Genomic DNA, 27,200 nt, shown 5'->3' with positions numbered 1-27,200 from the left:
TTGGCAACACGTCGACAGCGCCACTCAAACATGCGGTGCTCACCAGAACTATGACCACGGTAATTGGGGATTTTTAAAACTTAAACTCGTACCATATATTCTTAAGTTCCATCATTTTGCTAATGTATAAATATATATATATATATATATATATATATATATATATATATATATATATGTATATATATATATATATATATATATATATATATATATATATATATATATATATATATATATATATATATATATATATATAAAGTTTGCTCAGGTGGCTTAATGCCAAGTTTTTTCCTGTTTTGATAAACTTGTCTGATCTTATTGTGGTTCATCTCCGTATTTTATATTAGAAACTCAACCAATCATTTTTGCGTTTATGCTGTTCTTCATACAATGAGCAATTAAAGAATTTTGAAGTTATTCTAAGAACATAGCGGTTTTCCTAATCGGCAAAATTTGCTGAGGGAAGTAATCACAATCGCTTGCAGACTGCCACTTGGAAAATTGCTGATAAAAAAAAAAAAAAAACAATTAAGTAATTTGTATGATGAAAACAATAACAGGAAGGATTTGTAATAGGTTTCCGAGCAGACCTTGGCAGAGGTTGGAGTTCATGCAATACTTATTAACAAGTGTTTCTGTCTACTGTTGCTGCTGAGTGGCATCCGCTCTTGTCATGCTGAAAGGAATGTCAATCCTGTGATGATATAAAGTTGTCCACCATTCATTTTGCCTAGGGCCCCTTGGCAGTATCCAACAACTACATTGAGAGTAGTATAAGAGAAAATTAAAATTCAGCAAATGTTTTCTTCTTCGTTAGTTAGACATTAACAACTACGGTATTTAAAGAGCAGATGACTAAGAATAGAGTTCCCGTCACGAGGAGAAATCAAAAGAAAAGTTTATTTTATACCTAAAGGAAAAGACTTGGGACCAGGGGTACGCAAAGGCAAGGATTTAGGTCAACTATGGCTGAATTCGAATCGACCCTGCTAATATAGTTGGTTTCAGTAAGAGGGTAGTGCTGTTAGTACACATCCCGCGATGTACTGTCGATATTATGAAAAGGTGTTTACAGCGTCCCTTCGGCCCCAGGACCACCCATTTTGTTTTATCATTTTTTGTGTTGGTTCTACTTTACTTCCTTATGACTAAAATCCCTCTAATCAAGTCAAAAATGTCCGGTATGGTAGATGCTAAAACCATGGCAGTCATAACCTTTTCGAACCATTAAATGGATGACTGAACCTTAGGAGGCAATTGACTTCCAAAAATCCAGGATGATCATGGAACCCAGTCCCTGTGATACTAGTGGTCACTCTACAGCAGAGGCTTCTGGCACGGCAAATTGCATCAGCCGTTGTTCAAATCTTAAAAAACAGCGAAAAACTAAAAAGATTACTTTTTCGACATCTTTTTACGAAGTTTAAGGGTGAAATAATTTTCTAAGCAAATAAACTCCCAAGCAAAACATATATTTTCAATATAAACTGACTAAATGTTTTTTTCACGTTTGCAATGCATAATTGCTTCCAAATGTGTTTGAATATATGGGCATAGTTTTGTAGTTTGTTGCATTTTATTTAGTATTGTTCGACATATATATATATATATATATATATATATATATATATATATATATATATATATATATATATATATATATATATATATATATATATATATATATATATATATATATATATATATATATATATATATATATATATATATATATATATATATATATATATATATATATATATATATATATCGCCAAATAAAAGTGAAAATGACTACTAATAAGAGAGGAGAGGAGGTTTAATTCTATATTTATACACTGCTAGTGTTATTAAATATACCACAATCTTCCTGAATGATATTACTAAAGCAGACTTTTGTTAAATGTTTTGAATGATGGCGTCTTGGTCTCTTGTCACTAAGTAACCAGCACAAGGTCAGCAAAATAGGTTTTCAGCTAGAACAATAACTGGGATTGCCACGGCCTGAACAGAGTTCATTGTCCTTTAAAGCAGGTTACTTGCTAAGTATCAGGCGCAGATAAATTCAAATTAATTTATGAACCATGGTACTGATATCGAAAATAACATTTATTCTCATCATCTAGGATATTTTTATCAAACGTTAAATGTTATTAGACGGTTAAGGAAATATAACGGAAGTTTAACAACACAGGGAAGTTATCAAATCACATATTATCCATAAGTAATCTGGATTTCCTTGCCATGGATTTGAGGGAGTGTTTCTTTCAGTGTACAGTATGACTGTTGTGGGGAGAACACGGTGGCGGCCAAGCGGTGGGAACTTCTCTCCCCTCACTTGGTGGTTGTCCTCCCCCCCCCCCCCCCCTTCCCCCAACACCTCGTTGGTCGGGTGCCGCTATAGAGTCGCTATGTGGCCACTCCAGTTAGTTGTCACTTGGAATCGGTGGAGTTAAGGTGTACGTGGAACACATTCTTTTGTCTAGCGACTCGTCGCTTGAAAGGCCTGGGAAAACATTCGTGTAGGGTCTAAGCAGGCCTAAGAGTATTACAAATGCATGAACAGTGGTAAAGATATAGTTAATAGAAAGGAAACCGCATCGTAGGTAAGTTAACTTTTTCTTTAAAGGAGCAAGCATGCATGTATTTTTCCTGCACTCTGCGTGCAGATTTGGCATCTAATTTTTATATTTATCTAAAATTTGTTGAAATTGTTCCATGAAAAAGTACGTTTTTGTGGAAATACTGTCTTCGTTGATTATTATTAGAATGAAAGACTGCACACATTGAAAACGTTGCTCTCACCTTTCCCTCCATATCAATCCTTGTGGCAAAGGGTGATGGAGGTGTTTGTTAGGGGAACGGAAGGGGGCATGATCGTGATGATTCCTATCGATCATGCACCTTCATGATTGGTTGGTTGGATACTAAGGAATGAACTAGGGGGATAGGAGGGCGTCGCTTAAGATTAACGTGCTAACGATTGTCCAGAGCCTTTGCTCGCCACATGCACAAGGAACAGGTAGGTACCCATCATGTTTCTAAGGCCAAAATTCAAGTCAAGATCTGCTTAGGCTCATATGAAAATTTTTCTATAATTTTTCATGTTGGCTATGCAATAAGAAATGATACATTACCTTAGGAATAACTATCACTCCTAATCCAATGAGGATCTCACGCGCATTAGAATGTAAATTTTCTGCTGGTGGGCTTACTCGAGGGCTAGACGTTCAAGTATTAGCCTAGGTGAATGGGCTTTCGTGATACTTGACCTACACCTTAACGAATAAATCTCTCTCTCTCTCTCTCTCTCTCTCTCTCTCTCTCTCTCTCTCTCTCTCTCTCTCTCTCTCTCTCTCTCTATATATATATATATATATATATATATATATATATATATATATATATATATATATATATATATATATATATATATTCAGTATACATAGGCCTACATGGCTGAGGACTATGAAGTGCAAAGTAGGAGATGATGCATGGAGAAGTATTGAATCAAGATAGACGACTGACGAAATCAATCCGAAGCTCTTTGCGTCAATAGGAAGAGATGATGATGATGATATATATTCTGTATATGTACAGGTATGTGTGTTTGAAGTCGGTAAGCCATTTACACACACAAGGGAGCTATAGAGAAAACCAGTGAAGCTAGTGTGATGTTGATATCTTAACTACTGAATCAAGGATAAGTACCCCTTGCAGAAAACTTCCACTTCATCTATAGTTTATCATGCCAGAGCAGACGTTAAATCAGTAGCATGTTGATCTCTACTCACTGTACCTGCCACTTTTACCCCGAACACACTTATGGATATAATGGCCCATATGTGCAGACTTCGAAAACACCTGACACACTTCCCCCTTTCAGAATTTCGCTTTTATGGTTGCCTCCTATTAACCTATCCCCCTTTATTCCCCAAGCATGATCTTAATATGCGAAGGCAGCTCTTTACCTTGGCTAGCCTATTTACCCTATACATCAATTGCTTTACACAAAAACAATTTATCTGAACCAATTCCATATTGTCATTATTTACATTCCGCATCTATACTTCTCTCTATTAAGGACATTTGACAATCTCCTCATATGTTATAACCATTGCTTTCAAGTTCGCCTTTGAGTTTTTGTTTCCTCTAAAACCATTCTCTAACCCTGTAACCTTCCTTGCTTCACCAATTATGTGATTCACCTTAGCCTTTAGTGTCATCAGTTACATTAATGTTTATTCAAATGAACGAACCTGTTTTTCATTGTCCATTGCGTACTTGGCTTCTAATTAATCTCTTGAATTTACTGTTTGTGACATATATTTTAAAATCAAAACTTCGCAAGTCTTCAATTTCTTTTTAATGTCTTCCACCATTGCTTCATTCGCTGTAAACAACAGGCTCACCACATTCCATTCCCGACCTCTTTTGCTATCTGGCAAACCTGTGTCCAACGATCTGCATTGTTTTTACTTATGTCATCACTTCATCCGGGAAAATATTACATCACTAACTATTAAGACAACTATTTTCGAAACTTGAACAAAAGTAGTCAATGACTCGTCTCAATCTAATTAGCCTATCCAGCTTTCATCCATTAGGATACCAATTGTTTTTGAAAAAAGTTACACTGTATCCCATTACAACTTTCACATTTTCTGTCGGTCAGTTCTATCGTGAACTTGTACTTGGGATAAGAATATAAGGAAACTCAACTTTCATACACCTCATTGAAAATGTCATATTCCATTCTCATCACCTGTCTTTCTTCTATTTATCTTGAGCCCAACCTCGTGTAATATTCCATGCATTCTGGTAAGCAAACTTTGCAAGTCCTGTGGCGTTTTTCTGATAAGGGCAGCATCGTCAGCATACTCTGGGTACACTAATTTCCTGTTACCAATCCAGCCCAGTCCTTCTCGGCCATCTCCAATATGAAATCCATGTGGAGGATAATCATAATTGACAAGACATTCCCTTGGAGTACTCCACTGTTCACTGGAAATTCCTTTGACAGGGTTCCACTAACAATAACATTACACTTGCTATGCTCATGAACAGACTTAATCAAATTTACATATTTAATAGGAACTCCATGATAACGCAAGACTCACCACAAAATTAGCCGTTGTACACTATCAAAGGCTTTTTCATAGTCCACTAATGCTATCCCAATATATTAACAGTATACATATATATATATATATATATATATATATATATATATATATATATATATATATATATATATATATATATATATATATATATATATATATATATATATATATAAAATCTATATAAATATATATATATACACATATGTATATATATATATATATATATATATATATATATATATATATATATATATATATATATATATATATATATATATATATGTATGTATATATGTAAATATCACCCACGAAATGCATTTAATACCGAATTCTATCTTGGGAAATACATATCCACTTGGAATTCATTTTATGGTAACAGCTTCTGGCCGGGTGGTGATTCGAACCACCACCTGTACGGCCAGAAACTATGCTGGCAGGGACCCTATCGACTCAGCTATCAAGAGAGACTAAAAGTTTATGACAAGTCCCCCTACATATTCCTGTCGAATTCAGGATTCTGTTCATAGACTTGAAATAGACCCATCTCCACCATGATAGCCGAATCGTGAGTTTGCAACATGTGGTTATTTTAATGAACATATATCACAAGCACACGTGATTTTAATTAATGTAAATATCACCCACGAAATGCATTTAATACCGAATTCTATCTTGGGAAATACATATCCACTTGGAATTCATTTTATGGTAACAGCTTCTGGCCGGGTGGTGATTCGAACCACCACCTGTACGGCCAGAAACTATGCTGGCAGGGACCCTATCGACTCAGCTATCAAGAGAGACTAAAAGTTTATGACAAGTCCCCCTACATATTCCTGTCGAATTCAGGATTCTGTTCATAGACTTGAAATAGACCCATCTCCACCATGATAGCCGAATCGTGAGTTTGCAACACGTGGTTATTTTAATGAACATATATCACAAGCACACGTGATTTTAATTAATGTAAATATCACCCACGAAATGCATTTAATATCGAATTCTATCTTGGGAAATACATATCCACTTGGAATTCATTTTATGGTAACAGCTTCTGGCCGGGTGGTGATTCGAACCACCACCTGTACGGCCAGAAGCTGTTACCATAAAATGAATTCCAAGTGGATATGTATTTCCCAAGATAGAATTCGGTATTAAATGCATTTCGTGGGTGATATTTACATTAATTAAAATCACGTGTGCTTGTGATATATGTTCATTAAAATAACCACGTGTTGCAAACTCACGATTCGGCTATCATGGTGGAGATGGGTCTATTTCAAGTCTATGAACAGAATCCTGAATTCGACAGGAATATGTAGGGGGACTTGTCATAAACTTTTAGTCTCTCTTGATAGCTGAGTCGATAGGGTCCCTGCCAGCATAGTTTCTGGCCGTACAGGTGGTGGTTCGAATCACCACCCGGCCAGAAGCTGTTACCATAAAATGAATTCCAAGTGGATATGTATTTCCCAAGATAGAATTCGGTATTAAATGCATTTCGTGGGTGATATTTACATTAATTAAAATCACGTGTGCTTGTGATATATGTTCATTAAAATAACCACGTGTTGCAAACTCACGATTCGGCTATCATGGTGGAGATGGGTCTATTTCAAGTCTATGAACAGAATCCTGAATTTGACAGGAAAATGTAGGGGGACTTGTCATAAACTTTTAGTCTCTCTTGATAGCTGAGTCGATAGGGTCCCTGCCAGCATAGTTTCTGGCCGTACAGGTGGTGGTTCGAATCACCACCCGGCCAGAAGCTGTTACCATAAAATGAATTCCAAGTGGATATGTATTTCCCAAGATAGAATTCGGTATTAAATGCATTTCGTGGGTGATATTTACATTAATTAAAATCACGTGTGCTTGTGATATATGTTCATATGTATATATATATATATATATATATATATATATATATATATATATATATATATATATATATATATATATATATATATATATATATATATGTATATATAATGTATAATTTGTATATATACATATATATATATATATATATATCCTTTTCTGAGTGGGGATACCTTAACATGATGAAAGGGTTAGTTTGCTGTGAGCGGTCTGACGAAAATCTCCCACCATCACCTATCAGCGCTGGCCATCGTGGTGGCGAAAACTGTCCAAGCCCCAGACACGAATTAACATGTCTGAGGCCTTTGCCTTGCAGTGAACTAGAAAAGGCTGCATTTGTATATATATATATATATATATATATATATATATATATATATATATATATATATATATATATATATATACATATACATATATATATACTGTATATATATATATATATATATATATATATATATATATATATATATATATATATATATATATATATATATATATATGATTTATACCGTACAAATATTTATGCTGTGGAAGTTTTCTGCACATGGTTAGACAGAGAGTTCATTTTTCTTACATTAATACATATCAGGCGTAATACCATATTAATTTTGTGTTGCATCCAAAGGTACCTACCACCCAGTACCGTTTTCCTGCATTATGGCAGCAATTCTGCCTAATGGGGAAGTGGATTTACGATTCCAATTATGTAAAGTCACTTAATTGAACGACTGTTCATTACGATCTCTAGGAATTCAATGACCGTCGAAGTCAGCCTTGAGCCGAGGAGAGGTCAATTAGTTTGCCCGTAAGTCTGAATGAAGCTGAAGGGAAGTTAAAACATGGATTCTTCAAAAGCTGAGCCCCCCCCCCCCCCCCCCTCTCTCTCTCTCTCTCTCTCTCTCTCTCTCTCTCTCTCTCTCTCTCTCTCTCTCTCTCCTTCAGCACCCAGTGACATTAGTTAGGCCTATAATTCATAGGGTATATGACCCATTATCAGTCTAATCGTGTGTAATTTGTAGTGATTTGTTGAAGCTTCTTTTGAAGGTTTTCTACTTCAGCAAGATCCCAAACATTACGGCATTCTAATACATTATAAAGTAAATTGCTGTGTAAATGGTATCCGAGTTTTCGAGTATCATATTATTTTTATTTTAGATGAAATAACTTGCAATCAAATGTGTTCTTTATAAAGATTACACACACACACACACACATATATATATATATATATATATATATATATATATATATATATATATATATTTAAATATATATACATATATATATATATATATATATATATATATATATATATATATATATATATATTTATATATTGTTTGTAATTACTTCTATAGTTTCTTGCAAACAATACAGTAATGCTAGTTTCAGTATATTTAAAGGTATTGGGTAGGAGATGGGAGGGAAGGGGTGGGTTTTAATCTTTCTCAAAATTATAGATAAAGATAAACCCACCTTAATATTGTAACATTTTCTTAACTAGATCATACAGCAATAATGGCAATGGTAAAGTGAATAATGATGCAAACATTGTAAATAGTAATGTTCACTTATATCATCCCCAACAGATACTAAATAAGTGGAAGACCTTAGTCCAAAAATGAGAAAAAAAAAATGAAGCTTCTCTGCTACTGTCAGCAACAACAATGGTTAGAGTAGCTTTAGTGTATGTCTCTTGAATACTGCATCCACAAGAAGAAATGGAAAATAAAGAGGAAGAAAAGTTAGTCAGTGTAGCACGCCTTTCCTTAGGGGTCTGCTCCTGATATGTCAGTCTCCTGTCATTTTTAGGTCGTCTGTAGAGCGTCTCCTCCTCCCCAACAGACAACCTTGGATTTAAATATGTACTGTATATACATATATTTTTTTTTCGGAATTTTAGAATATTGGTCATGTGCCCTTACCGTGGTAGAGGGAAACATGTTTTGGTTTTGTCTCTCAGGTTTTTTTTTTTTATCTTACATTTTTCAAAGGTTTTTGCTACTGAAGTGGTTGTCATATAGTCGGTTTACTTAGAAAAAAAGTGTGTAAGTCAACGTAAAGCAAGATTGATATTAATGAAACATATTATTAGATTAAAAGTGACTTAGACAAATATTTCGTAGATGGATTAGGTTAAGTACATACGAGTTAAAAGTAAATCTTATCTTTAGTGATTACGTGGAAGATATGGCGCTAGCATATATGAGGGTGGTTCGTTATTTCATTCATAAATAGACATTAAAGTTTCCATCGTAGTTTTTTTTTTTTCTTTAGTAAATCATGAAGATTCTATTCAGAATATTTTGACCTTCGTGTTTATATAATGAGAGAGAGAGAGAGAGAGAGAGAGAGAGAGAGAGAGAGAGAGAGAGAGAGAGAGAGAGAGAGAGAGAGAGAGAGAGAGTTGTCTGTATGTACAGTAGAGAAAAGCCTACAGATTTTCAGTAAACTTCTTTGTTGATGAGAAATAATAAAAATCACATGGGATTAAAAGAATATCTCTAGAATGCAGTTTTGTGTCTCAATAAGTCGCTAGTGTCATCAAAAATAAAATTGTAAGTAAATTGAATTGGAACTGGAACATAGTAATGTACGTAGAGTAAGCTGGCGAAGAACGAATGTTCACATTTCAGAAAAATTAGGCTAGGACTAAAAAATATATTTTCATCCAATTGTATTAGCTATTGTGTTTTAATGTGAATCCCCTTCAACCAGATAGCTAAGGCCTGTTGCAAGCTTTAGTTGAAGGGTTTAAAAGTCGTCATGAATAGCTAAGACAAGAGATAGAATAATGCCCCAGATAGCCCCTCTCTATCCAGCTAGGACCAGGCAATGATTGCTGATGACTCAGCAGGTAGACCTATATGCTCCCCAAACCCCCAATCCTTTACTCACAAGAATAGTAAGGTTCCGCACACTACTAGAAACTATTGCGCTTACGCGGCTCTCGAACCCCCATCCAGTAGATTGCCAGGTTGGGATGTTTCCAGATAATACCCCTTCTTTTTTTCGCTCGTGTTTGGTTCATAAGGGGAGCGCACCCCCTTCAATCCCCAAGCATCAAAATCAACATCGTAAATCGTGAAGAAAGCTTTTTCTTGCCTGCAGAAAAGGGTGCAACCTGTCATCCTTATGAAATCTTAGCACTCTGAATTTTTATTTTTACCAAGATTCTCTAGGAAATTTGGGGAATTTTTTTTCCAAAATAATTTCAAATAATGTTGAAATATTCATAAAAAACTATATGAAGTAAAAAAAAAATTATTTAAAACAAATTTGAACTCCAAGGAATATTAGCTCTTTTTGTGATAAAAATTTTAGGCTTTCGAAATAGGATTAGCTGTGAAGCTTTGGAAATTTTATTAAAAAAAGCATAGAGGTTTGGAGGGGTTGAGGGTGGAAGTTGGTGGGTGTTATGATTTGATGCACACTGATGAAAATGTTAAAATTATATAATTAATATTTGTGGAAATGATAAACCAAATACTGTTTACGATCCCCTTAAAGTTTTGTGCATTGAGTCTATATCTATCACCTTGGTATCAATGCACAATTAATCCAGGTTTGTGCTTGTCTCTCTTATTTTTTTGCATACTCTAGACAGTGTTTGGCAATGTGTATCATAGGTTAACAAACTAAATTAATGCCTAGAACTGTGGTTGTCCTGTCAAGAACAACTAACTCAATTTTGACAGACTTTTATGGATTTTTTGTCGTCTTTAGAGAAACTATTCCCACGAAGGATGATATGCTTTTGATTTTTCTAATGGTAGTTGCATAGAAACTAAGCACTTTTCATCAATTCCCCTTCACTTCTTGTCCACTCTGTCAAGAAATGAGATTGCCTAATTTTGTTGGATGACAGAAATCTCCTAGTGCGAGTTCTACTCCACTTCATCCCTTAGAGTGTGTTCTTGTTTTCAGATGTTTCAAAGGCAGGGTGGGGCCTACCTAAAGGGTGGGACCAACGCTGCTAACTGCAATTATTTGAGGATCAGTTGGCGAGTCACTCATTCTTGCTAGTTAGTAACATCATGACTGTATTTACTTACATCAGCAAGCATGGATAAACACCTTTAAATTTTTGTGAGTTGACAAAGCAGATCTACAAGTGAGAAACAAATTTCTTTGACCTGATAAGAAACTCAAGATTATTTTTACTTTTGAATACTCACTACTTTGTGATGGTATCATGGCTATATAAATTGTCAGGAACAGTCAACTTATCGTCTCTAAGACTCACTCATAGGTCAGAAGCTCCAGTAACTCATGGGCCAGAAGCTTCACTCTCTCACGGGAAAGGCACTCTTTACCTTCACTCTCTTCATTTGAAAAAAGTTTGGTCGTTCAAGTACTCGGGCCTGATTCCTTTATACACATTTATCTCAAAGCATTGTCCATATATCCTGGGGACCATTATTATTTTTACAGATATGTAACAACTCAAGCTTCTGTTGGATGGGAATGTATCTTGTCTATGGATAATGGAAATGAAATATTGGATAACATCAAATGTCTGGTGTTCCCCCTATTTTTCTCTATATTTTTAGTTTTCACAGACATAAGCCATTTTCCGGTGGTCGGACTAGATACAGGTGTGTTACCCAACATATCAATCAGTTGGAAGACAGTCATTTGTCAAAGAAATGCCTGTCTTTTTCTTTCATTGTAACATGATAGAAGGATTGGCTGTAAAGCATAAACATCTGGGAACTTCTTGATATTGTTCTATGTGCTGAACTGGCATTCACTCATTATTTATGAAGATGCCACCCTCTAATGGAATCTCCTTGAGTATAGCCACATACGCGTCATTCTTAGGCATAAGACTCTTTCAGGCATGTAGGCCTACCCTATATAACAGTAGCTGACAGTAGCCATCCTGTTAAAGGAAATTGCCTGAGGTAAAAAAAAAAAAATCAATATTTCTACAAATACAGTATACACACATGAATAGATCTATCTATCTATCTATCGATCTATCTATCTATATATCTATCTATCGATCTATCTATATATATATATATATATATATATATATATATATATATATATATATATATATATATATATATATATATATATATACTGTATATATATGCATATATATATATATATATATATATATATATATATATATATATATATATATATATATATATATTATATATATATATATATATATTATATATATATATATATATATATATATATATATATATATATATATATATATATATATATATATATATATATATATATACATCCCGTTCTGATTGGCGATAACTTAATGTGGTGAAATAGTTTAGGTATCGCCAAGATCAGCAAAGCTGTACTAGAAGGAGCCATTTACACTAGGTTGGTTTGCCGTGAACAATCAGACGAAAATCTACCATCACCAAACCACACTAGCCAGCGTGTTGAGACATTTCTAATGCCTTTTTACTGCAGTGGACTACAAGTGGGTACATTTGTTGTTCTAAATACGATTATATAGATATACAAATTAGATTTAATTTTTATGACTTTGAGTTATTTCCTTTTACAGAGTGACTCATGTCAGCTAAAAGTCATGCATATGGCATGTCATATAGATATATATATATATATATATATATATATATATATATATATATATATATATATATATATATATATATATATATATATATATATATATATATATGTGTGTGTGTGTGTGTGTGTGTGTGTGTGTGTGTGTGTGTGTGTGTGTGTGTGTATACCGTATTTGACGGCCTATAGGGTGCACTTTTTCCCCAAAATTTTGACTAATATAATCGCCCCTCGTCTTATACATCGTATGTAAAGTTTGAGACCTGCCGTAAGCTCAGGGTTAAAAGAATTCTTTTAACCCTGCGTAAGCTTAGGCTAATCTAACGCAGCTTTCGCTAGGTACTTTTGCCTGTACTAAACCAAGGCCGACTAAACTTCATGCATCTTATCTTATTTTTATTGCTAGTATTATTGTACCGGTGCTTTAAAATGAAGTCGTTAAAATTGAAGTAATTTAAAGTGAAATGCTGTGACTTTCGTTTATAAACATCAGCTGGGAAAATGTAAACATCGAGTTATGGTTGCGTTCACAGCAATCTTTTAACTTTCTCTTTCTTGAGCCTTCGATAATTTTAATGGTATCGCTAATAAAAGTAGTAATCAAATTTAGATTAGCATATTTATTTTTCATTAAGATGCGCAATGATTTGAATTATCCTCAATCTTTATCCAATCAAGCACCATCTCTATCATATACTGTCATTAGCGGGACTTTGTTATTGTTGACTAAACACAAACGAAATGGTTTTTCTGTTATACGACGTGTAGAAATTTTAGGACATGGCATGTAAAATATTTGTGTTAATATGTTTACTAAAAGCTCTTAGTATTGTTAGTTATCGCTTTCATGTGTAAATGCGTTTTTTTTTATTTATTTATTTTTTTTTTTTTTATTATGATCGGCGATGAAACGTAAACAAAACGATGTTTCCTGTTCTAGGCAGTGTTTATTAGGCAAAACTTGATAAAGAATCACTCTTATTTCAATTATTTATAATTACTAAGGGTAAGGTAAGTAAAACAAAATCAATAACATTATTATTTCATAATCAATACTTGGTAGGACATCTGTTGCTACAAAAGCTAACTTATACACAAACATGTAAATGCGTTCGTTTGTTCGTTATGATATGTGATGAAGAAAAACAGAGCAATGCTTTCGGTTTTATGTTGCGTGTTTAACGAAAGTATGATATGAAATGGTCTTTATTGAATTTATGTTAGATTTTTAAGTATACGACAAATGCTAGACAATGCATTAATGGTCGTCTTATGAACGGAATTATACGATATGTTTTCTGCTTGTGCAATGTACAGCTAAATTATTTTCGACAATATATGTTTAGATACACTAGAAACTGACCTGCTGAAATGACGGTGCGTCATATATGCTTGTGGGTCTTATAGGCCGTCAAATACTGATATATATATATATATATATATATATATATATATATATATATATATATATATATATATATATATATATATATATATATATGTATATGTATATGTGGATGTCATGAGATTCAGGTAATAAAAGTTTGTGGCAGGCATAACAACTTTTATTTGTGTTCGATCTACCGGAATCCAGACATAGATGATTCTATCTTCGATTGTCTTCTTACCATTATGGCTAAGATACAAGAAGATGATAGAAAGGCTTCTTTTGTCTTTGTTGGTGATTTTAATGCTCACCATAGGGAGTGGTTAAGTTCTATCTCTCCTACCGATCGCCATGGCTTAAGAGCTTTAGATTTTGCCTCTGAATCAGGCTGTGAGCAAATCATAAATGAAGCTACTCACAGGTCTGGTAATTGCTTGGACCTCGTATACACTGACTCCCCTGGCGTTATAACTAGTAAGGTTGGTTCTCCAGTCGGGACATCTGATCATGCCTTGATTTCATTATTAGTGAAGACTGAGCAGCCTGTCCCTGATATATCATATTCTTGTAAAATTTATATGAAATCCCAAGCAGACTGGAATGGGATTTTACATGATCTTTTGTGCTTGAATTGGTCACAATTATATAATAGTGTAGATCCTGTTGTCCCTTTGAATGAGAATCTAGTCAACATAATTGATAGGCGTATCCCTTCTCGTGTGCTAAGGTATCGAGTGAAGGACAAACCGTGGTTCAATGATGATTGTAGACGTGCTTATTTGGAGAAACAGGAGGCCTATCATCTTTGGAAGGGGAACAGATCAGATTTGACCTGGAACAACTATACTCAGCTTCGAGCTTTTGCTCAGAGAGTTTATGCCTCAACTGAAAACGAGTACAATTTAACCATAAAAGAAACACTTTCTGGTACAACTCAGGAACATAAATGGTGGTCTACCCTTAAATCTGCACTCTTTGGTGTAGATGCAACAGTTCCTCCTTTACTTAAACCAGATGGCTCAGTCACTCATTGTCCAAAGGAAAAGGCAACCCTTTTGGCTGATGTTTTTGACAGTAAACAGAGTAATGAAAAACTTGAACTTCCTCATTCCTGTTTTCCTGAGGCTAAACTAACTAGTTTAGCTTTTCGATCTCGTGAGATTAAAGCTCTGTTGATGGACCTTGATGCTTATGGAGGTGTAGACCCAAATGGTATTTTTCCTTTGTTTTTTATAAAGACAGCAGATTTCTTAGCTCCAAAGTTATCTGTTATTTTGCGGAAGTTAGCAAGAAGAGGAGCTTTTAGCACTAGTTGGAGAATTGGTAATGTTACTCCTCTATGTAAATGTGTTTGTGGTAGCTCAAGTCCCACTGATTACCGCCCAATTTCCATAACTCCCATATTATCTAAAGTTTTTGAACGTCTTCTGGCAAAACGTCTTAATAGGTTTGCTGAAGGTAATCATCTATTCCCTAGTTTGCAATTTGGTTTTCGTAAAGGCCTTGGAGCATGTGATGCCCTTCTTACAATCTCCAATGCTGTACAGAAATCCCTTGATTGTGGTCGGGAAGTTCGTATGATTGGCCTTGATTTTAGTGCTGCCTTTGACCGTGTTAATCATGAGGCCCTTGTTTTCAAACTGAAACAGTTGGGAGTGGGTGGGTTGTTTCTTAGCATTATTATTGATTTTTTAAGTAATAGATCTCAAAGAGTTGTTGTTGATGGGCACCATAGTGATTATAGGAATGTGATATCCGGTGTTCCACAGGGTAGTGTTCTTGGCCCATTACTTTTCATACTATATACACATGACATGTGGTTTGCCCTAGAAAACAAGCTTGTTGCATATGCAGATGATGCTACTCTCTTTGCATCAATTCCATCCCCTGAATGTAGATCTAGGGTTGGTGAATCCCTTAATAGAGATTTAGCTAGAATTAGTGCATGGTGCAAATTATGGGGTATGAAGTTGAATCCTAACAAAACTCAAAGTATGATTGTAAGTAGGTCAAGGACGGTGGCTCCTCAACATCCGGATCTCAGTATTGATAATGTTTCTTTAAATATGTATGACTCTTTCAAAATTTTAGGTGTGATTCTCGACAGTAAATTTACTTTTGAGAAACATATAAGGTCTGTGTCTTCTTCAATTGCACAAAAAATAGGCTTATTGAGAAAGTCTTTCAAGATTTTTGGTGATCAATCTATTCTGAAGAAGTGTTTTAATTCTTTCATTCTACCTTGTTTTGAGTATTGTTCTCCTGTTTGGTCTTCAGCTGCTGATTCTCATCTTAATTTGTTGGACAGAAACTTACGGTCTATTAAATTTCTTATTCCTGATCTAGATATTAATCTCTGGCACCGTCGTTCAATTAGTTCATTATGCATGTTGCATAAGATTTTTCATAACTCTGACCATCCTTTACATTCAGATCTCCCTGGACAATTCTATCCTGTTCGTAATACTAGGCAGGCAGTTAATTCTAATAGCCAGGCCTTCTCCATCACGAGACTCAATACTACGCAGTACTCTAGAAGTTTTATTCCAACTGTTACCAAGTTGTGGAATGATCTTCCTAATCGGGTGGTTGAATCAGTAGAACTTCAAAAGTTCAAAGTTGGAGCAAATGCTTTTTTGTTGACCAGGCGGACATGAGTCTTTTTATAGTTTATTTATGACATATTTGTTTTTGATGCTGTTAATAGTTTATATATGACATGTCTGTTTTGACGTTGTTACTGTTTTTAGAATGATTTATTGTTCATTTGTTGTCTTCATTTATTTATTTCCTTATTTCCTTTCCTTACTGGGCTATTTTTCCCTGTTGGAGCCCCTGGGCTTATAGCATCTTGCTTTTCCAACTAGGGTTGTAGCTTGGATAGTAATAATAATAATAATAATATATATATATATATATATATATATATATATATATATATATATATATATATATATATATATATATATATATACTGTATATGTGTGTGTACAGTATATAGCTATATATTTATAATTCCTATACATTGCCTATGGATGCACATGTGTATGTAAATGTTTATGAGCGTCAAACGACCATAAAAGATACTAAATTACACTTTCGTCTTATAGCTATTTACAGATTGAGGGTGTCATTAAGACTAAGACCCAGCTCTAGTCAAGTTTTTAAATTTTCTTATCAAGGATTAATATACCTTGTGTGCTCATCACGTGCCAACTGTGTGTTACACATAGACCTATGTATGAGTATGGATGGGCTAATCTTTGTGTCATATAATACTTCTAAGTGAATGGAATGTTTATAAGTTCATGGACTGGGTATGAGCTCTTCATCATCATTTGCACCTCCTACGCCTCAGTTAGATTCCGCCAGTCGTCTCTATCTTGAGCTTTTAATTCAATACCTCTCCATTCCTCATCTGCCACATCCCGTTTAATAGTCCTCAGTCACGTAGGCCTGGGTCTTCCAACTCTTCTAGTTCCTTGTGGAGCCCAGTTGAAAGTTAGGTGACCTAATCTCCCTTTGGGAGGGCAAAAAGCATGCACAAACCATCTCCATCTATCCCTTGTCATGATTTCATCCACAAATGGGACTTGAGTAGTGTCTCTTATAGTTTCATTTCTAATCCTTTCCTGCCATTTAACTCCCAGTATTCTTCTTAGGGCTTTGTTCTCAAATCTACAAAGTCTGTTGGATATTGTTTCATTGTCTTACAACGACTCGTGTCCATATAGCAACATGGATCTCACTAAACTGATATATAGCCTTATTTTGTTTATGTAATTTCAGGCCATTGTCTGATTTGCTTTTTTCAATCTTTCTTTAAACTCAAATTCTAAAGACCATGTATTAGAGATCATAGTTCCCAAATATGTGCATGAATCCATCTCATTAATCCTTTTTCCTTCCAGTGATATTTCATCTTCCATTGTATCTTCATTTCTCGTCATCTGTCTTTCTTTTATTTATCTTGAGTTCAACCTCATGTGGTATTTCATGCATTCTGGTAAGCAAGATTTGCACGTCCTTTGGCGTTTTTCTAAAAAGGATAGCATCATCAGAATACTCTAGGTCCGCTAATATCAGGTTACCAATCCAGTCAAATCCTTCTCCACCATCCCCAACTATTTTATGCATTACAAAATCCTTGAGGAGGATAAACATCATAGGTGACAATACATTCCTTAGGAGTACTCCACTGTTAATTGGGAATTAACATACTCTTAAAAATTTATGACATTTAAATAGTCGAGAATGTTTAAAACGTATCTTTTCACCCAGGATACTTGAGACGCCACCTTCGACTAAAATAACTCGTCATATTATTTCATATTTACCTGGGTGTTTTAATCAAAAGCGAAGCCACTCCTCAAGGTTGAATCTTTGAAGGTACTGCTGCAGTGTGTCAATATCCAGCGCCACTTATCCTTTATCTTACATACACTCACTCGCCCCCATTTCTCTCTCTCTCTCTCTCTCTCTCTCTCTCTCTCCCTCTCTCTCTCTCTCTCTCTCACTGGCACACACAAAAATCCTTGGACTTGAGTGTCCTAATGCGAATATGGCATTAATGTTTTCTTAATCGTGTAGATCACTTTAGGTAATGACAGGTATTCCCTCTGTGGTATGAATCAAAGTAAGCTAGTGTGACGGCCGAGAGAAAGGTTATGACTCAAAGGCATGATACAATCAACTGAGTAACTTTATTAAAGAACACTCTCCTATATATACAAAACCTCAGGGCAACAGGAAATTTCATGTTCGAGAAACAGACAATGTTAGAGAGGAAACACGCAGACATGTTTATTCTGGTTCTTTTTAGTGCGAGGGAAGAGCGCAGATACAAGCATAATATATACAAAATAATTTATGCACGATCGTGTGACACACGGTTGGTATATGGCTCCCTCCCTAAAAATGACATCCTGTACATGTTAAATAGGGCGCCCTGATCTAGAGAGGCGAACTGTAGGCGGGTCATCTGGCAGTAGATAAGCAGGTTTTAGACGATCAATGGAGACCCAGTCTTCTTTGTCACGAATGTTTAGTAGGAATGCTTTCGGACTGCGTCGGATCACAAGGAAAGGGAGGTCCCCTAAGATGCCATCCATGAGACGTTGAAACATGGCCCCAGCATTACGAAGGCCAAAACAGGAGTAATTGAAGGTGTATGTACCAAACAGAGTGGTGATGGCAGTCTTGGGGATGTCTCCTGGGTTCATAGGCACCTGATAATACCCCTTCAGGAGATAGAGCGTAGAGAAAACATTTGCTTGTGCAGGTAGGAGGTCACGTCGGCAATATTTGGGAGGGGGTAGTGATCCGGTTCTGTTTGCATGTTCAGGCGCCTGTAATCCCCGCATGGACGGAGGGAGCCGTCTTTCTTCAGAACGATATGGAAGGGTGACGACCATGGGCTGGAAGCCTTTTGGCAAAGGCCCATTTCCTCCATTTCGGCGAACGTCTGTTTGGCGGCTGCCAATCGTTCCGGTGCCAGACATCTGAATCTTGCGAAGACTGGGGGTCCCGTCATCTTGATATGATGATAAATACCGTGCTTGGCAGGAACCGTGGGCGTTTGGCGAAGTTCTGGACGGAAAACTTCTGGGTACGACGTGAGGAGGTGTGCGTAGTCATCCGTGGGTGCGCTGATGTGGAGAGCGAGGTTAGAAGGGGCGGGTTGAAGAGGTGTTGACCAGTACGAGTCTGTGTTGACCCATCGTCGGTGGGCGACATCGACCAGAAGGTGGAAATGAGAGAGGAAATCCGCACCGAGGATTGGCATTGTGATATCAGCAACGAGAAACTTCCAATTGAATTTACCGTTTCCGAACGTTAATGTGAGGTTCTCGTAACCGTAGGTGGGTATCGCAGATCCGTTGGCAGCTACCAAGCGGACGTCGGCAGATGTAGACAGACTACGCGTGTCTTGAAGAGTGTCCTTGGCAAAAGAGAACGACAAGCACCCGTGTCTACCAAAAATTGCACGCCCGTTCCTGCATCATGTAAAAAGAAAAGATTAGAAACACGGTTTTTGGCCACTGACAATCCTCGGCACATTTCTTCGCGGTTGCCCCGAATCTGAAGTGGTAGTAGCAAAACTGCGGCGGATGGGAGGTATTAAGTGGCTGTAGAAGTCGTTTGTTGGGGCGCGAGCGATTGGTGGGTGGTGGGTGGCTTTGTCGCCGCTTCGGCACGTCACAGGGTAGGCGTGTATGTTCTACGGCATTCATGTCAGTTTTGGTTGACATTGAATAGGCATCCTCTTTGTCAGGGGTGGAGGCGTTGATGGAGGTCTTGATGTGGCTGTCCATAAGGGTGTCGGCTTTGGTCATCAAGTCCTTTATGGGTAAACTATCGACATCGGGTATGGCAGCGCGTATAGGTCCGAGTAAACGGCGTATCCAAAGAGCACGAAGTAGGTTCACCTCACGAGGAGAGCCGTCTGCGGCAGGTTGAAGGCGAGCGATACTGGTCATTTCCCTGAGGGCAAGCGAAGCCCTTTGGTCCCCCAACGGTTGTTGAGAGAGCTGAAAAAGCTTTGCTATACGGGCGGCTGGCGACGGCGAGTACTGCTGCAGAAGGTATGTTTTGAGGGCGTCATACGCTATTGGGGTGTCTCCTTGTTCACAAAGCCAGTCGGATATTTCTGGGAAGGCGTCCTCGGGTATCGCCGCGAGAACATAATCTGCTTTGGTGGTTGAGCGAGTCATGCCGTTGATGCAAAACTGGACTTCTGCGCGCTGAAACCAAGGAAACGCCTTTCCGCTGGAGAACGATGAAAGTTTCAATGGAGCAGCCGCAGTGCCAACTTCTGTAGAGTCTGCCATAGTTCCAACGATGGAGGGGCGAGGGGGGTGGGTGTGGAAGGCGGTGGGAGCGAGTCGACTTCCGGGGTCACCAATGTGACGGCTGAGAGAAAGGTTATGACTCAAAGGCAGGATACAATCAACTGAGTAACTTTATTAAAGAACACTCTCCTTTATATACAAAACCTCAAGGCAACAGGAAATTACATGTTCGAGAAACAGACAATGTTAGAGAGGAAACATGCAGACATGTTTATTCTGGTTCTTTTTAGTGCGAGGGAAGAGTGCAGATACAAGCATAAGATATACAAAATAATTTATGTACGATCGTGTGACACACGGTTGGTACACTAGAATGAATACAAATAAAACGGCGTTAAATAAACATTCTGAGGTCGATAAAAGGACTCTTGTTAAATCGTACTTCGCTAATCAGCACACAGTAAAATGCGTATTACTCGACGCAATAGCTTTTATTTGAAGATTTTTAATATTGAAAAGACATGAATATGGATTTATTACGGAATCATTTTCAATTCCAATTTCACCTTTCTCAGGTGTGGAGGAATCAAAACTCTTTCTCTTGTTTTGTTGAATTTTTTTTTATAGTTTTATAGGAAATATTTAGTTTATTGTTGTTACGGTTCTTAAAATATTTTATTTTGAATTGTTCCCTTTCCTTACTGGGCTATTTTCCCTGTTGGGGCCCCTGGGCCTATAGCATCCTGCTTTTCCAACTAGGGTTGTAGCTTAGCAAGTAATAATAATAATAATACTTATAATAATAATAATAATGATAATAATAATAAAAGATGTAAGGGTCCCCCAACCCATCATCCCTAGCTTTCATGTACAGTAATTTATGTTTACAATAAATAATATCAAGTTACGAAAATGACAATAACTTGAGACCTACAGAATGCTATTCTTGGCATTTCTAATAGGTTTCTACAGCCCTGTGAACAATAAGGCTAATAACTTCTAGACAATGTATGATATATATATATATATATATATATATATATATATATATATATACACACTATATATATGTATGTATATGCATATACGCATATATATGTATATCTATCTATCTATCTATCTATCTCTATATATATATATATATATATATATACATATATACGTAATATATATATGTACATATATGCATATATATTATATACATGCATATATATATATATATATATATATATATATATATATATATATATATATATATATATATATATATATATATATATATATATCTTACAAAGGTGGTCTAGCATATTAGTGAATATTTTATTCATGTATTTCATTTGTGTATTTAAGATGTATAGCCAGCTCGTAAGGTGAGTTTCACTCATGTAGGTTTAAGTAATGTATGTAAATTACATAAGACTTTCATCATTCATTTAATTATATTTTCATTCAATTCAATGTTTGTAAATTTATGTTATTTTTGAGAATTAACTTTTTCTTTTGCATATATTGTCCCAAAGTCTTATATGACCTCGCATAGGTATGCTGTATGACCCATACGAGGTATGAACATGAGGGATTACGTAATTGTTATGTTTCCATGTGGTTAGGAAGTGCATGAAAATTCTTGAATTGGATTTACTCTTATTTCTGTGGTTTCGAGGAGTAGGTGAGCGGAAATAGGTGAGAGAAAGTTGCCTCGCCATGTTCGTTGTAACTCGTCTGCTACTTGACTGGTTGGCAACTTTGGCGCCTTAAGCCTCCCCCCAAACTTCTAGACCATATTGTAGAAGGATCTAGAATAATTAATTGTATATTTTATATTTTATATTTTATATATACATATATATATTTTTATATTATTATCATTATTATTATTATTATTATTATTAAATGCTAAGCTACAACCCTAGTTGGAAAAACAGGATGCTATAAGCCCAGGGACCCCAACAGGGAAAATAGCCCAGTGAGGAAAGGAAACAAGGAAAAGGAAGAATAGTAACAACTTTGAAATATATATTTCTTATATAAACTATAAAAAGTTTAACAAAACAAGAGGAAGAGAAACTAGATAAAACAGTGTGCCCGAGTGTACCCTGAAGCAAGAGAACTCTAACCCAAGACAGTGGAAGACCATGGCAGAGAGGCTATGGCACTACCCAAGAATAGAGAACGATGGTTTGATTTTGGAGTGTCCTTCTCCTAGAAGAGCTGCTTACCATAGCTAAAGAGTCTCTTCTACCCTTACCAAGAGGAAAGTAGCCACTGAACAATTACGTTGCAGTAGTTAACCCCTTGGGTGAAGAAGAATTGTTTGGTAATCTCAGTGTTGTCAGGTGTCTGAAGTCAGGGGAGAATCTGTAAAGAATAGGCCAGACTATTCAGTGTCTGTGTAGGCAAAGGGAAAGTGTACCGTGACCAGAGACAAGGATCCAATATAGTACTGTCTGGCCAGTCAAAGGACTCCATAACTCTCTAGCGGTAGTATCTCAACGGGCGGTTGGTGCCCTGGCCAACCTACTACCTTGAAAGACAATAATTTCTCTGGAGTTTTATTGCTCAGATTCTAATTAGAAGAAGAAGAAGAAATAGAAGAAAAAGAACGATATATATATATATATATATATATATATATATATATATATATATATATATATATATATATATATATATATATATATATATATATATATATATATATATATATATATATATATATATATATATATATATATATATATATATATATATATATATATATATATATATATATATAGACCCTAGGAATGCATAAGCAGCAGAAGAGACCCAGCCTATCCTTCGAAAGAGCCAAAGTTCCCCTGCCCTCTCAAACTTGAATAAGTTTTTACCCAGCGTATATCGAGTATAGTGTTGCTGATGAAGATGATAGGATGAAAAACAGAATGGGCTCTTAGAGATTGCAAACGAAGTAGGAGAAGGAAGCGAAGACGACGAGATTAGAAAATTTGTGGTTATAGACTGGCATAGAAAGACCCTAAACAAACTGGAGTAGATGGACATGTCTGAGGCCTTTATTCTGCAGTGTACTAACTGCGGCTGATGATATATATATATATATATATATATATATATATATATATATATATATATATATATATATATATATATATATATATATATATACTGTATATATGTTTATGTATATATATATATATATATATATATATATATATATATATACTGTATATATGTTTATATATATATATATATATATATATATATATATATATATATATATATATATATATATATATATATATATATATATATATATATACTGTATATATGTTTATGTATATATATGTATATATATATATATATATATATATATATATATATATATATGTATATATATATATATATATATATATATATATATATATATATATATATATATATATATATACACACATATATATATATATATATATATATATATATATATATATATATATATATATATATATATATATATATGTATGTATATATACATATACACACACTTGTATATATATATATATATATATATATATATATATATATATATATATATATATATATAATGTATATAAATATATATATATTTATATATATAGACATATATATATATATATATATATATATATATATATATATATATATATATATATATATATATATATATATATATTCTTACGAAGCTAGTCTAGCGTAGAGTAAATAATTTATTCACATTTTTTTATGTATTTCATTTGTTTATTCAAGAGGTGAATAGCCAGCCCACAAGGTGAGTTCCTCTCATGTAGATATATGTTTTGTTTGTAAACATCACATAATACTTTCGTCGTTTATTTCAATGTATTTTTCATTGAAGTCAGTATGTGGAAATTTACGTTATTTTTAAGAATTATCTATTTATTTCATGTATTTTGTTACGAAGTCTTACATAAACTGTGTAAGAGTGTTATATGATCCATACAAGATATGAACAATGGCTAATTGTAAATCTTTTTTATATTCTTATGAGGTATTGTGTCACGTTTGTGAGAAAATATGCAATTCTTATATTTTTCACGTGTTTTGAAAGATTCTCGAAAACCCCAGTGTTACATTTTATCTCATTGTAAATGTGAGGCTCATGTTTATATATTGATAGACGGTTGCGGTAAGGTGCTATTGTAAGATTTACCTTCGGTAACAGATAAACAAGTTCTTCAGTCTACAGTATATGTGTATATATCTATGAGGAGCACAAGTTTGTTTTCCTTCTATTGAAATGTTGGTTTCTACCTCGCTGTTAATGAGTAAATCTTGGGAAAAGGGTCCGCCTATATCTCCTGTCTCCTAGAGTTTTAAAGCATTGATATTTTTTTTTTTTTTTTAGTTTGCTCTCAATGCTCTGGTATTCTGCCTCATAATTCCATTCCTTCAGCAAACAGTGAAGTTTACCGTACAATCTGTTTGCCGAGAAATGACTAATTTTTCCGTGAATATGTGTCCGTTCAACTGAACATCTGGGCATATCATGGTGCGTTTTATTGTTGATACTTGGTTGCATTCATTTTGGTGGAGATGGTGATGATGTGAAGCGATATTTGTGGTAATTACGACTTAATGTTAAGACGTGACGCTGTTGTTTAAAACGTTCATTTGAAAAAATAGAATGGATTTTCTGTGTGTGAATGGCGTTTCTTTTGATATGATTAGGATGATTTTATTTTCTTGTAGTTGACCTGTGTTTCATATACTTCATTAAAGTATATTCATTAACGTCCTGTCCAAAATGATTCAGGGCTTAATCCTGTATTAAATGTATTAAAGAAAATATTTTGGTTACTGAATGAAATATGTGGATTTCTTTAAATAAAAAAAAAAAGAAAAAAAGAAAAAAAAAAAAAAAAAAAAAAAAAACATGCATATTAGAAGAAGCACTCTCTATTGAGCGTGCCATTTTTTCCCCTTTACAATTGAAGTAAATGGCATACCACAGCTTTGCTTCAACTGATATATCAACATAGTGGCTCTGTCGCTATGAAACCGACCAAGCACATGCGTTAGTTATGGTCCTGATACAACCGCACGGGTGAATTACTGACTGTCCGATACACGGGTAGTGTTTTAATCGTTTTGTAATTCTAAACACCTTTTTGGGGGCAGAAAATACAAACATAATTATTAAATGAAACTTACTCAACCCATCAGATGAGCGGTTTGTATTTGGCACATTTCTTTTTTTCCCCTGAGTTTTCATACTTTTGGCGATAGACATTTTTTCACACTGGAAGCTCAGTAATTGGATTTGATATTACCACAGTAATATTTGGTATATAGTAAAATACTTATGAACGTGATTATTCACTGGTAATGCTTTTTAATTAGAACTAATGCGAGAGGCTCATACATCCAAACTTATGCGATAAAAACAAAGTTTGATTATGATCGGAATACCAGGAATTACCAATCGTAATATAACGTATTTTAATCACTTCAGTTTCAGCTACATCATTAATTGAAAGTGACATAAAAGTATCCCCTTATTAATCATTGTTGCACATTGTGATATGGTTGATTTAACATCTTTATATCGTTTAGGTTTCAAAATTTTTTAATAAAACCTTACATTTTTCACCATGTAATTATTTGACTTATCATTTGTCCGATGATTTTGTTTTGTGGTCTACCTTGCTTTGTGAAATAGGTTATAAAAGATTCAATATTATTATTACTTTTGATATTGCTATAGTTTGAACTATAAGATCAACGTATGTAAAATTTTCTAGCTTGAAAATATATTTTCTTCTTCTTCTTCTTCTTCTTCTTCTTCTTCTTCTTCTTCTTCTTCTTCTAGAGAGAGAGAGAGAGAGAGAGAGAGAGAGAGAGAGAGAGAGAGATTCCAGGCTTCCTTTATTGGCCAATTTGATATGGGCAATATATAAATATTCAGTAACTATGTTTAATTTCAATGCTGTCAGAACGTAGTGCAATATAGTAATTACTGGAAAGTTTAATGGCGAATTAGATTTACGAGCGAAAGGACGGAACACTTGCTCTTTTCCTGTGGTGTGAAAAATTAATGAGACTAAATTGAAATCTTTCTAATATATTTGTGTGTGGGTGCAAAAATGAAGATATATATATATATATATATATATATATATATATATATATATATATATATATATATATATATATATACATATATATATATATATATATATATATATATATATATATATATATATATATATATATATATATATATATATATATATACACTGTATATCGGTAGATGTACACACAGACGTACATGCATTTACATATATATACTGTATGTTCATTGATATTTTGTACAGTTTAAATGCGAGCATGAGACCTCAAACCCTTGTGACCGTAGCCAAATAGGGATTTTCTG

General features: G+C 34.6%; 1 protein-coding gene across 1 annotated transcript in view; it reads left to right on the top strand.

The window, feature by feature from the left end:
• The first annotated feature begins 2,448 nt into the window (after nt 1-2,448).
• Nucleotides 2,449-27,200, top strand: part of LOC137615283 (capping protein inhibiting regulator of actin dynamics-like) — a 542,330-nt gene continuing 517,578 nt past the window's right edge. The window contains 1 exon segment of the mRNA XM_068345017.1: nt 2,449-2,608. The gene's annotated coding sequence lies outside the window, so the exon portion shown is untranslated.

The sequence above is a fragment of the Palaemon carinicauda genome, chromosome 21, assembly GCF_036898095.1.
Source record: "Palaemon carinicauda isolate YSFRI2023 chromosome 21, ASM3689809v2, whole genome shotgun sequence".
Taxonomy (NCBI): Eukaryota; Metazoa; Arthropoda; class Malacostraca; order Decapoda; family Palaemonidae; genus Palaemon; species Palaemon carinicauda.
Note: the sequence above shows the minus strand (reverse complement) of the source record. Positions and strands in the feature narration are given on the sequence as shown.